Here is a 9,756-nt window from a genome sequence, read left to right on the forward strand (position 1 = left end):
TACGATCTGAGTTTTCTTTACTTTAGGTACAAAGTCAGCTGGTCACAGATTATAGTCTGAATAATTTGGACTACCGGGAAGAGGGATTTTGGACAATAGTTGCAGACATCAAATTACTTACCCTTCTTTTTAGAAAAAATAGGCTTTATTTTAAACACTTTAGGCATCTAGGAAATCATGGCTGCGGATGGATATGTTCACTAACCACACAAGGAATTCAGTCAATTCACTCTGCAAAAATCTGATGGTCTTCATAATGCACAATCCATCACTTTCTGCTAAATTCACTGATCTAAATTTCATTATAATTAATATTCCTAATTTATAATATTCAAAAGAGAATTATTTTACAGTTTAAAAAAAAAATTATTATATCTGGGAAGGATATGTAGATGAATAATGTAGGGTGGTAACAACAATCCGTTTAAGGTAGTCCTTCTGGCTTCTTTTAAATTTATAATAAAATGTTTTAAAATTTAACATAATTTAGTGTTGACCTATACCTATTTTTAAATAATCCAATGGTTGTTTCTTTCTTAACCCCTTAAGTGCTGGCTTATTTCAGACCTGTACTCTGCTCTGGCTGGGTTTTTCTGGTCCCACATATCCCCATATACCCTGTAATTTTTTAAATCATACAATTTTTTAACTTATGTTGGGAGGCATTTACAAATTGTCCTAAAGTTATAAAATTCTATATTTGTAAGAGTTTTTTGTGTGAATTTAGGGGGTAAGTTTACTAACACTAACTGGTCAATAATATAATATATTTTTACAATATTGAAATGAAAATTATTATACACAGAAACACCTACACTATGAAAACAGCAGATAGTAAATTCAAGAGTCAATTGACATGCTTGTTTACAATGCAGTTAACAGAATAAGTAACTCATGACATGGAGGGTGGCAGCGTACAGCGCATGGCGGGAGTGGCAGTACACTCAGTAAGGAGTCTGTTCCCCCTCCTTACCCCTCATCCTGACCCAAACAAAAGGTTAGTTGGCAGGAAGCCAATAGATAATGATATCAGAATCACCTTATACATCTAGCACAATGACCTTGGTTTTTCCTGGAAAGTCACAAGGAGGTTTTTCCTGTATATACGTTGTCAGCACTTAAACGATTCTCAGCCGCAGACGTACATACAAACCTATAGCACTTAAGGGGTCAAGTGCTTCTATACTTTTTGAAATCTTGTCTCTTTTTTTAGTTATTTTTTTAAATTTTTAGTATCGGGCTAGTCTAAGTGAACACATTCTATTTATTAAAAAGTTGCTTGTTTCGTCTGTGAGTACACGGTTGACTATTGTAGTTAGGCTCATTCACCAGGGCTCGCCCGAAATTCTTGTTAAGTTTAGATTCTTGTTATACACAATTATTATTGTTTTGTTGTTTACTTATAAGTTGGTGTATAGTAAAACCATGATTCTACCAAAATATTTATTTGTATTATTTTGTAAGTATAAAATTATTGATTCAGAAATAACGATGAAACCGTTTTTTCTCCTCGGTTTTGTCTAAAACTGTAATTAGTTTGGTTTTTAAATCGTAATTTTCAGACAATTTATAGTGTGTTGGAAAAACTGTTAATAAATTTAAAATGTTGTAATTTTTCTTTAGAACATCTTCTAAAAAATCCATAAAAATGCATAATAAGCTCTCTTATTTTTTCATATTTATTGAGATTGAATCGTGAAGATTCCATTGGCTCTGTTTTTATTTGAACACCCAAACAATTATCGCTTGGGCATAACTCACTTAATTATAACATCACTAATCAAGGATTTACTGTACACATTTTATACTAATTTAATGTTATAAAATGTTTGGAAAACACTTGCCACTGATTGAAAAGAGTAATTTATTTACTAGATTTTATTTTAAACCTTGACCACAATTTAAATTTCTAATTCTCAATCCAAATATCCATCTATACTGTAAGGTTTAAACACATATCTTTGTTTAAAAATACTTAATAGGAATTTCTATTAATTTCATTAAATTTAGGAACAGGTTTTCCGAACATTTCATTCCAAAGGTGTTGAAATGTAGCATAGTTACATTAAATACTCGTAATTTCATGTTTTATAATTTTCCTTATCCATTTAATTTGATTGTTTTATTCTAAAATTTGACATAGCGTTAATGATGACCTGAACACGATAGCAGCTCATATGTGTTTGGTCTAGACTTAGCTTGTTTATAGACTGAAAATGGAGGTAGAGCATGTACGCAATGTGATCTCGTTATTATATAGGTTATATAATATAGTGTAATGTGATAAGGTTGATTTTTTTATACTATGGAACGTACTGTATTTTGAGTTGTATTACATTGATTTTTATTATTTATACTAGTCGTTAGGAGATTAATTTAAATTTAGTGTAAAAACAAAGAAATTGTATGTACTTTAAAAATGAATGAATATATATTGAAGTATAATTAAACTTAAGAATTGATATACAAGCCTATTAACAGCTGTGAGGTTATATTGAACTAAGACAGAATTTTGTCAATACTATACAATTCCCTACTCACACTTGTCTCCTACGGAACACTTTACAGACCTAACATATCATTTTTTCAGCATGAGATGAGAATTAAGTATACCACGTTTATGTGTTTACTGTTTTTATTTCTAGTAGTTAAGAAGGAATTTGTTCAACGAATTTTTGCAATGTTCTACATAAGTAATTTTATTTATGTAGCGAAATCACTTTTGTAATTACAATTTTACCTCTTTGGATAATGTCGCCCAAATATACTATAGTATTTTTAACACAAATTATAACAATTCACTTTCATGTATGTGCATAGTCCGAATTCCGTAAAATAAAAACAATTGTTTTTTCAAAACTGTGGTAAATGAAACGCTATTCAAATTTCAAATTATTCTGAAGGCTGTTAAAAAAAGGAAAATCCTTTTATTTGCCTTTTCAAACGGGTTTTGGAAACTTGATATAACTTTGACAATGGGGGGTTAATTTGTAAAAGTTTGTGCTTTACAGCTATCAACGCTTTTGGGAACAAATGATCATATTTGTTTTTATAACTATTTCCTATCCCATATCAGTTTTTTTACTTGGATTTATTTCATTTTTGCAGCAGACTGGTGCTCTATGCTTGTTATTTAGGAAGTTATGTTTTACCTTATATTATCCAAAGCAGTTATATATTCGCTTTCAATTGGATTATCATACAGATAGTATTGTAAGTTATGATTGCAAAAAAATTAATAAACAAATAAATTTGTTCTCAGTTATTTTAAAATGCGTTTCTAAAAGCTGTTTTAATGTATAAAATACTCACTTATTTAGAAATACTTGTTGATGCATCACTGCCACATAATAAGAGCATATCTTAATTTTTTTATAGCACAAATAATATGTAATGGTTGCGCTTTTTTTGTCACAATAACGCTTTATAGTGGCCTGTATAATTTTTCAATTCAGTGGCACACTTCAAAATCTGTAAAACATTAATGATTAAATTACTTTATCAATGATATGGAAAAATAACAGCTACTATATAGTTACTTGTATTTTATAACGGAGAAGAATATCCGTGACATTCCTGTTAACCTTGTCAATAATATGGTTATCATATTTATCATTACATGTAGAAGAATATTTTGTATGCAAGAAGTCGACGCACTCCAAACTCTGCCGAAAGAATATCAGAGGAAATAACCTAAGATTTATGTTTGATTATGTTACAAATGTATAAACTAAAGAACAGTGTCTTGAAGTTCCTTTTTCAGAAAAGTCTATTACAGTAAAAATGAAATTTCATGCTATCTCTGAGCACTACGTGAACAAACACTACGTTAAGGTTGTTCTACTACTATATATTCCATATACTCAAATAATATGGAAATTTCCACTGTAAATAAGTTCATTTACTTCAAATGTTTATTTCTGAAAATTTATATCAATTTTCGTAGATGGATTTTTTAAATTTCACAGAAATTGTTAATGTTATTTAACATTTTTAAATTACTGAAAAGGAGACTATTACTTTCTAGTTTATTTTTTCACCAAGTACATAATGCCTAGCAATAGCAAATTGTGCTACAATTGCAGTTACAATAATTGTTACCATTGTAGTAGCCTACATGCAGTAAAAGTCAGTCAATTATAGTGTAGAATATTTTTTTGTGGCAGTCAAGTTGTGCGCTTGACCGTTCTTTTAATACTCTTTTCTAATTAAATCACTATTTTTGTTCAACAAATTTTTGTTAAATTAAAGTTAGGAATCCATACAATGGAACAATTGTATACATTGTATTTATTTTGTATTGTTTTGTTTAGTAAATAACAAAATGGTTGAGTAGAATAAGACGTGTGTGGTGGTTTCAGGGCAAATAATTGGGGTGGGTGGGTAACGCAAATAATTTATTATTGAAATGTGTCTGTGATATTGATGATAAATGACTTGAAATATGAAATAGAACAGGAGTAACTGACATGTACGGATAAATCAAAGAATGTAATAAATTAATTAATAGGATATGTAGAACAAAAAGGAGAAAGAGTTACCACGAACTAAATTTTTAACTGGGTTAAATGTTGATTTTTCTCTTATTCAATATTATCTGATCTTTTTGGAAGGATTTCCTCTGCTTTTTCCATGTAAACTCATTTTAAAAAAATGAATAACACAAAAATAGATGACAAAGCTAGATTCAGAATATTGTGAGAAGCATAATACTTTTCTTCTAAGGGCTTCATCCATTAATACTTTTACTAGTTATAGGACTGGGCAGTAACAATCGTTTTTTGTTTGGTTGGATTATACCACAATTTTAATTAAGTGTAAACACTAATATGACTTGGTACCAAAATAGAATTGTTTAACAAGAACAGTGTGATTCCTTTTACATTATGAAAGATGTCTCTTGTTTAAACGAGCTAAAAATATGTCATTAGGTGAAATAATACAAACAGTACAACTGATAAGGAGGTTATGTTTTTTCTAGCTTAAGGTAACACTTGCCTGTTCTTTGTTTATCAAGATAACACATCTCAGACCAAGTCAACCTCCTCCCAATCCCACTCTGTGTAGCAATTATTTACATAACATCTGATGTTACAGTTACGACTTGGTATATCCAGAGTAAGCCTTTACTACACTGATCGCATTATTGTAACCGGAGCATGTGCTGAGTCCCTTAAAAATTTAGAAATCATATTGTTGGCATATCCTTAAAACTTTCTCGCACAAAAAGTTTCAGTTCAACAATAATGAGTGTAATCAGTAGAATATTTGAAGGAAAGTCCAATCTCTTTAGCCTTGGGCTGGCCGTAGGCCTTTGTGAGGATCTATCAATATAAGGAGTGGAAGAGATGGTACTGGTTCCTAATAAGAATCCAACTGCGGGTTTTTCATGAGATTTTAACAGTAGGAGACTCTAATATCTTTTACCCATTCTCAATAGCTCAGAGGACTCTTTAGGATTAAAATTAATTATTGGACGTTCTGGCTTCTTGCCCTTTCAAAAACTGAACATAAACATACCAGTACTGCTATTTCTCTGAGTTGGAGTTTCAAAACTACACTCAGACACATTTCCTCTGTCTTGCACTTGGTTATATCTCTCCCATATTTGCATTTTGCTGCTATTGTCGCAGAAATTCATCATTAGTTAGAATTTATTGACACATTCCGAGTACCTGATACCAGTTTGTACATCCAAACTTATCAATATCTGTCCAGTTCTAATTTAAGATATATAAATAACAGTTTTAATCTGTCATTTAAGTTTTCATTTAACACTGTGTCAAATAACACGATTAGAATATTGAGATATTTTATCTCACTGAGGAGAGGAGCCATTTTCTGTCAACAGATTTTATCAAAGCTAAACTGGCAGAGCCAGTAATACGCATCTACGTCTAAGTAATGCGTTCTACCCAGTGAATGGGGGCTGAGCTATATGATGCTTGGCAGAAGCTCAACCAAAGTGTTGTTGTTTTGTCAAAATATATGGCATACTCAAAAAGGACTTGTAAAAATGAATCATTATCCAAGGATAATAAGAGAAACCTTAAAAATAATAAAAAAGAAAAACAGTTTCAACAAAAACAGCATCAAATTGTTAAAAAGCTGGCAGCCTGCAATGAAGCTATATTGATTGCTGATTGGTTAAACTTCTGCCAATCACGACATTATTATAGTTTGGCAGAAGCCTCTCTTTCTTAACTAAACTTACATCAAGTGGATAAGTATTACTGGCTCTGTCAGTTTTGGTGTGACATCTGTTTAATATAGCTCTCCGCAGTGAGGCCAAAATATCTAAAGATAATAATTGTGTTAGCAATTTTTTTATCCAGTATAGTATATGACAGTCTTGACACTGACCAGATAAACCTAGGAGCCATGGTTCTGGATCTGGTTATTTCAATTGTATCTAAAGATTTAATTATTTATATTGCATTTGCAGCAGCACAGTATCCGGGAATGCCAGAACCGTTTTCCATGTGCCTGGTACTTATCAGTTCCAGATTGCAATGTTGGGTGTTTCTTGTTCCAGACCTTTTTGTAAATTTATTCTTTACATCCTTTGCATATTGTTGTTGTTGTCTTTTACTGAACAAATGACATGAACAAGTAGGAGGCCTCTTGAATTTTTCTTATTGGAGATGTACTTTTGACAAAATTCAAATAATAAATGCCATTTTTCGCCAGCTTAACTGAATGGTTGCCTTTATAGTAGGTTGCACAACTGCAGATTTGTTGTATTTTTTTGTACGTTTTCGTTATTGCCTCTAACAGTTGTCCTCTAACCACCACCTCAATACTGTAGCACGTAAGCCCTCAGTTGCTAAGTCTTCAATCCCCATGAGCTTATTATAATAGAATGTTTCCCCTGTAAATAGATATATTTTGTAGAGAGTTTTTAATTTTGTAGTGAAAACACTGTAACCCCCCGTACCAGTCGCCTTTTAGACACTAAGGGTTAATCGTCTGTAATGTATAAAATAGTGTAATACTTGTAAGTTAGGCTATTGTAAAATAATATTGATGCAATGTCTTGCATTTGTACCACAAAATTAGCTGTATTTAATATAATTTATGTGGAATACAAGTAAGGTTTTTTCTTCTGTTTTGTATAAATAATCAGAATATGCTTATTGTAGAAACATATTATGCCAAACTGTACTTAGACACGTTTAGTTTAATGCCTAAAACTGGAAGGTAAACTCAATATAACATGAACATTGAGGCCTAATTTTAAGTTGTTATATTTGTACTATAATTTCTGTTAAAAATCAATAAGAATCTAATTTATTATTTAAGATAACTATTGTTTATCTTAAAAAGATACTAGTTTAAAAAATTTTGTACTTTTTTACCTTACTTGATGTTCATTTACAATGTCTCATCTAATATTATAATGTTGACAAAATCACATTGATTTTTGTTATGATTTAGTTTGAGTGTTATTGAAGAAGAAAAAGGAAAGAATGGTATACAATGTAACATTAAGTGAAGGTGTTTAAATTATTACATTAGCCTTACAAAGAAAGATTCTCTTGTGTAAAATGGAAATCTCTGTTTCTAAGTTTGTCTTATTCCATTATTTGCTACTTTCAAAAGTGTAATGGGATCAAAATATGTTGTATTTTTTATTTTGTAAGTCATTTATGTTTTTATTATACAGGTATAACAAGCCATCCCTCCGCTATAGTTTACAGTTGAACTTATAGACCTAGAGCTTTTTTCCTTCCCAAACAACAACAAGAAATCCCTGTTGTTTCTTCTGTTCCTCCATTCTTAGATCATGAAGAATTTTGTGATAATTAAATTTTAATTATAGGATAATCCTAAAATGTATATCATGTAAGGTTTTATGTTCAACTCTTTAACAATTTAAAACACACGTAAGTACATACAGAAGCAATGGTTGATTTCCACTTTTCAGAAAAAAAATTTCATTTTTTGAATTCTACAAAAATATTTTCTACGGATTATTGTCAATGAGAAAACCACTTGATAGTTAAATGTTAATTTCGTTGACTGTGAAAGGTAGTGGAAAGATAGTATGTAATTGTGTTATACTCTGTATATTTTAGACTTACTACTGTATGTAAACTTTTTATAATTATATTGTGCTATAATTCGTAATAAATATTGAATCAAACGTACTCAATGCCATACATACTACATAATGTATATTTTCATAATTAATTGTAGAAAAGTTTTATCGTCCTTCTCATTTCACAAAAAATGTTTTCTTGATAACATTGTTAAACTATTATAATTATCATTTTTACTACTCTCTGTAAAATTCAAGCTCAATCCAAAAGCTTTTAGTAATTTTTAATAAAATTTCAAAATATATTTATGTTATTTATAAAACTTCTGGAAATAATTTATTAATAATTGTTTAAGTTTTGAGATTTTCTACGAGTTATGAAGTAATTTCTAGTTTATCTTCAAATTATATATTGTGCAATATTATTTTATATAGTTATCAATAGTAGAGGGTATGCTACAGTTCTTTTTACAAAAAAATCTTCCTCGTGAATGACAATAACTTAACCAATGAGTGTGCGTGTTTAATATGACCACTGTATATAGTAGACACATTTTTGTACATACAGCGTAGTTAGGTAGTTCTAAGAAATTTTATTTTATCTTCTGTTTTACATATAATTTATTCAATTTAATCAAAAAATATCTGTGTTACTAGTCTCTTGTTGGTTATTGAATGAATATTTTGCACCATGATGTATATGAGGCACTTGGAGAATAAACTGCTTTTTATAATTGTGTGCGTTATTTCAATAAAGACCATCAGTGGCGTAATGCTGCAAAATCCCTATGTATGAATGATTACTAAAGAGTTCTATGAACGAATGAGTAACAAGATGCAAAATAATGGAACAGCCAAGTAGTATTACTATCTTTGACAACTACCAAAATCTTAAATTTGATTTTAAATTAATTTTATGAATAAACAGAGTAGCACATTTCCCAAAATAACTTGGGATATGTTCCTCCTTTCTAAAGAGCAACAAACTGTACTGAAATTACTTAGACCAATTGTAGCAACGTTTCGTATGTGTTTCCAAATTTAAGGCTGCAAAGTTTTGCGATGACTGGGTTATCAACTATATGGGTGAACAGTGCTGGCTGTTCGAACATTATTTAATCTGGGCAACCCAAAAAACGACAAGTTGGTAACCTAAAAAAATTGAAATAATGGGAGATGAAATGGATCTAGTTTCCTAAAGAGGATGCTTGCAGTGGGTAAGCAATGTAGGGTGCAATAAATATTGACATCAGTTACATCTGGGCAAACCAAAGAGGGACAAATAATAACCATGTTAGTGGAAGGAGATGTGGTCAACGATGGGTCTTGTTCACTAAGGACAATAACAATTCTTTGGAATCAAGAAAATGTTTACCCTCATTTCCAAAAAGCCTATTTGGGCCACAAAGCGTCTACTTCCAGCCATTTTAATTTCCTTCTGATTTAATATAGTTTTAGTGCCATAGTTGAGTTTGCCTTGTTGCTCTGATAAAGAAAGTATTCACAAACAGCAACTAACGTCGGTTTTATAACAGTCTTTAAATAGTATTTCTAATGTAACAAACAGTTTTAATTTGTGCATTCTGTAGTTAAAGATAGATAGTTACTTTGTCTTTGATAACTACATCATACTACTTAACCCTCAAAGTGCTACTATCGCACTGTGCGATGTGTTTCGTACCACTTCAAAGTGCTACTATCGCACTGTGCGATAT

The 9,756-nt window shown here is 30.6% G+C and overlaps 1 protein-coding gene across 1 annotated transcript in view; it reads left to right on the top strand.

Annotated features, from left to right (window-relative positions):
* Window positions 1-8,776, top strand: part of LOC124366335 (D-glucuronyl C5-epimerase) — a 29,247-nt gene extending 20,471 nt beyond the window's left edge. Inside the window, exon 12 of the mRNA XM_046822804.1 lies at window positions 7,667-8,776. The gene's annotated coding sequence lies outside the window, so the exon portion shown is untranslated. The remainder of the gene's footprint in view (window positions 1-7,666) is intronic.
* The last annotated feature ends 980 nt before the right edge of the window (window positions 8,777-9,756 follow it).

Source organism: Homalodisca vitripennis, chromosome 7 (assembly GCF_021130785.1).
Source record: "Homalodisca vitripennis isolate AUS2020 chromosome 7, UT_GWSS_2.1, whole genome shotgun sequence".
In the NCBI taxonomy this organism is placed as follows: domain Eukaryota; kingdom Metazoa; phylum Arthropoda; class Insecta; order Hemiptera; family Cicadellidae; genus Homalodisca; species Homalodisca vitripennis.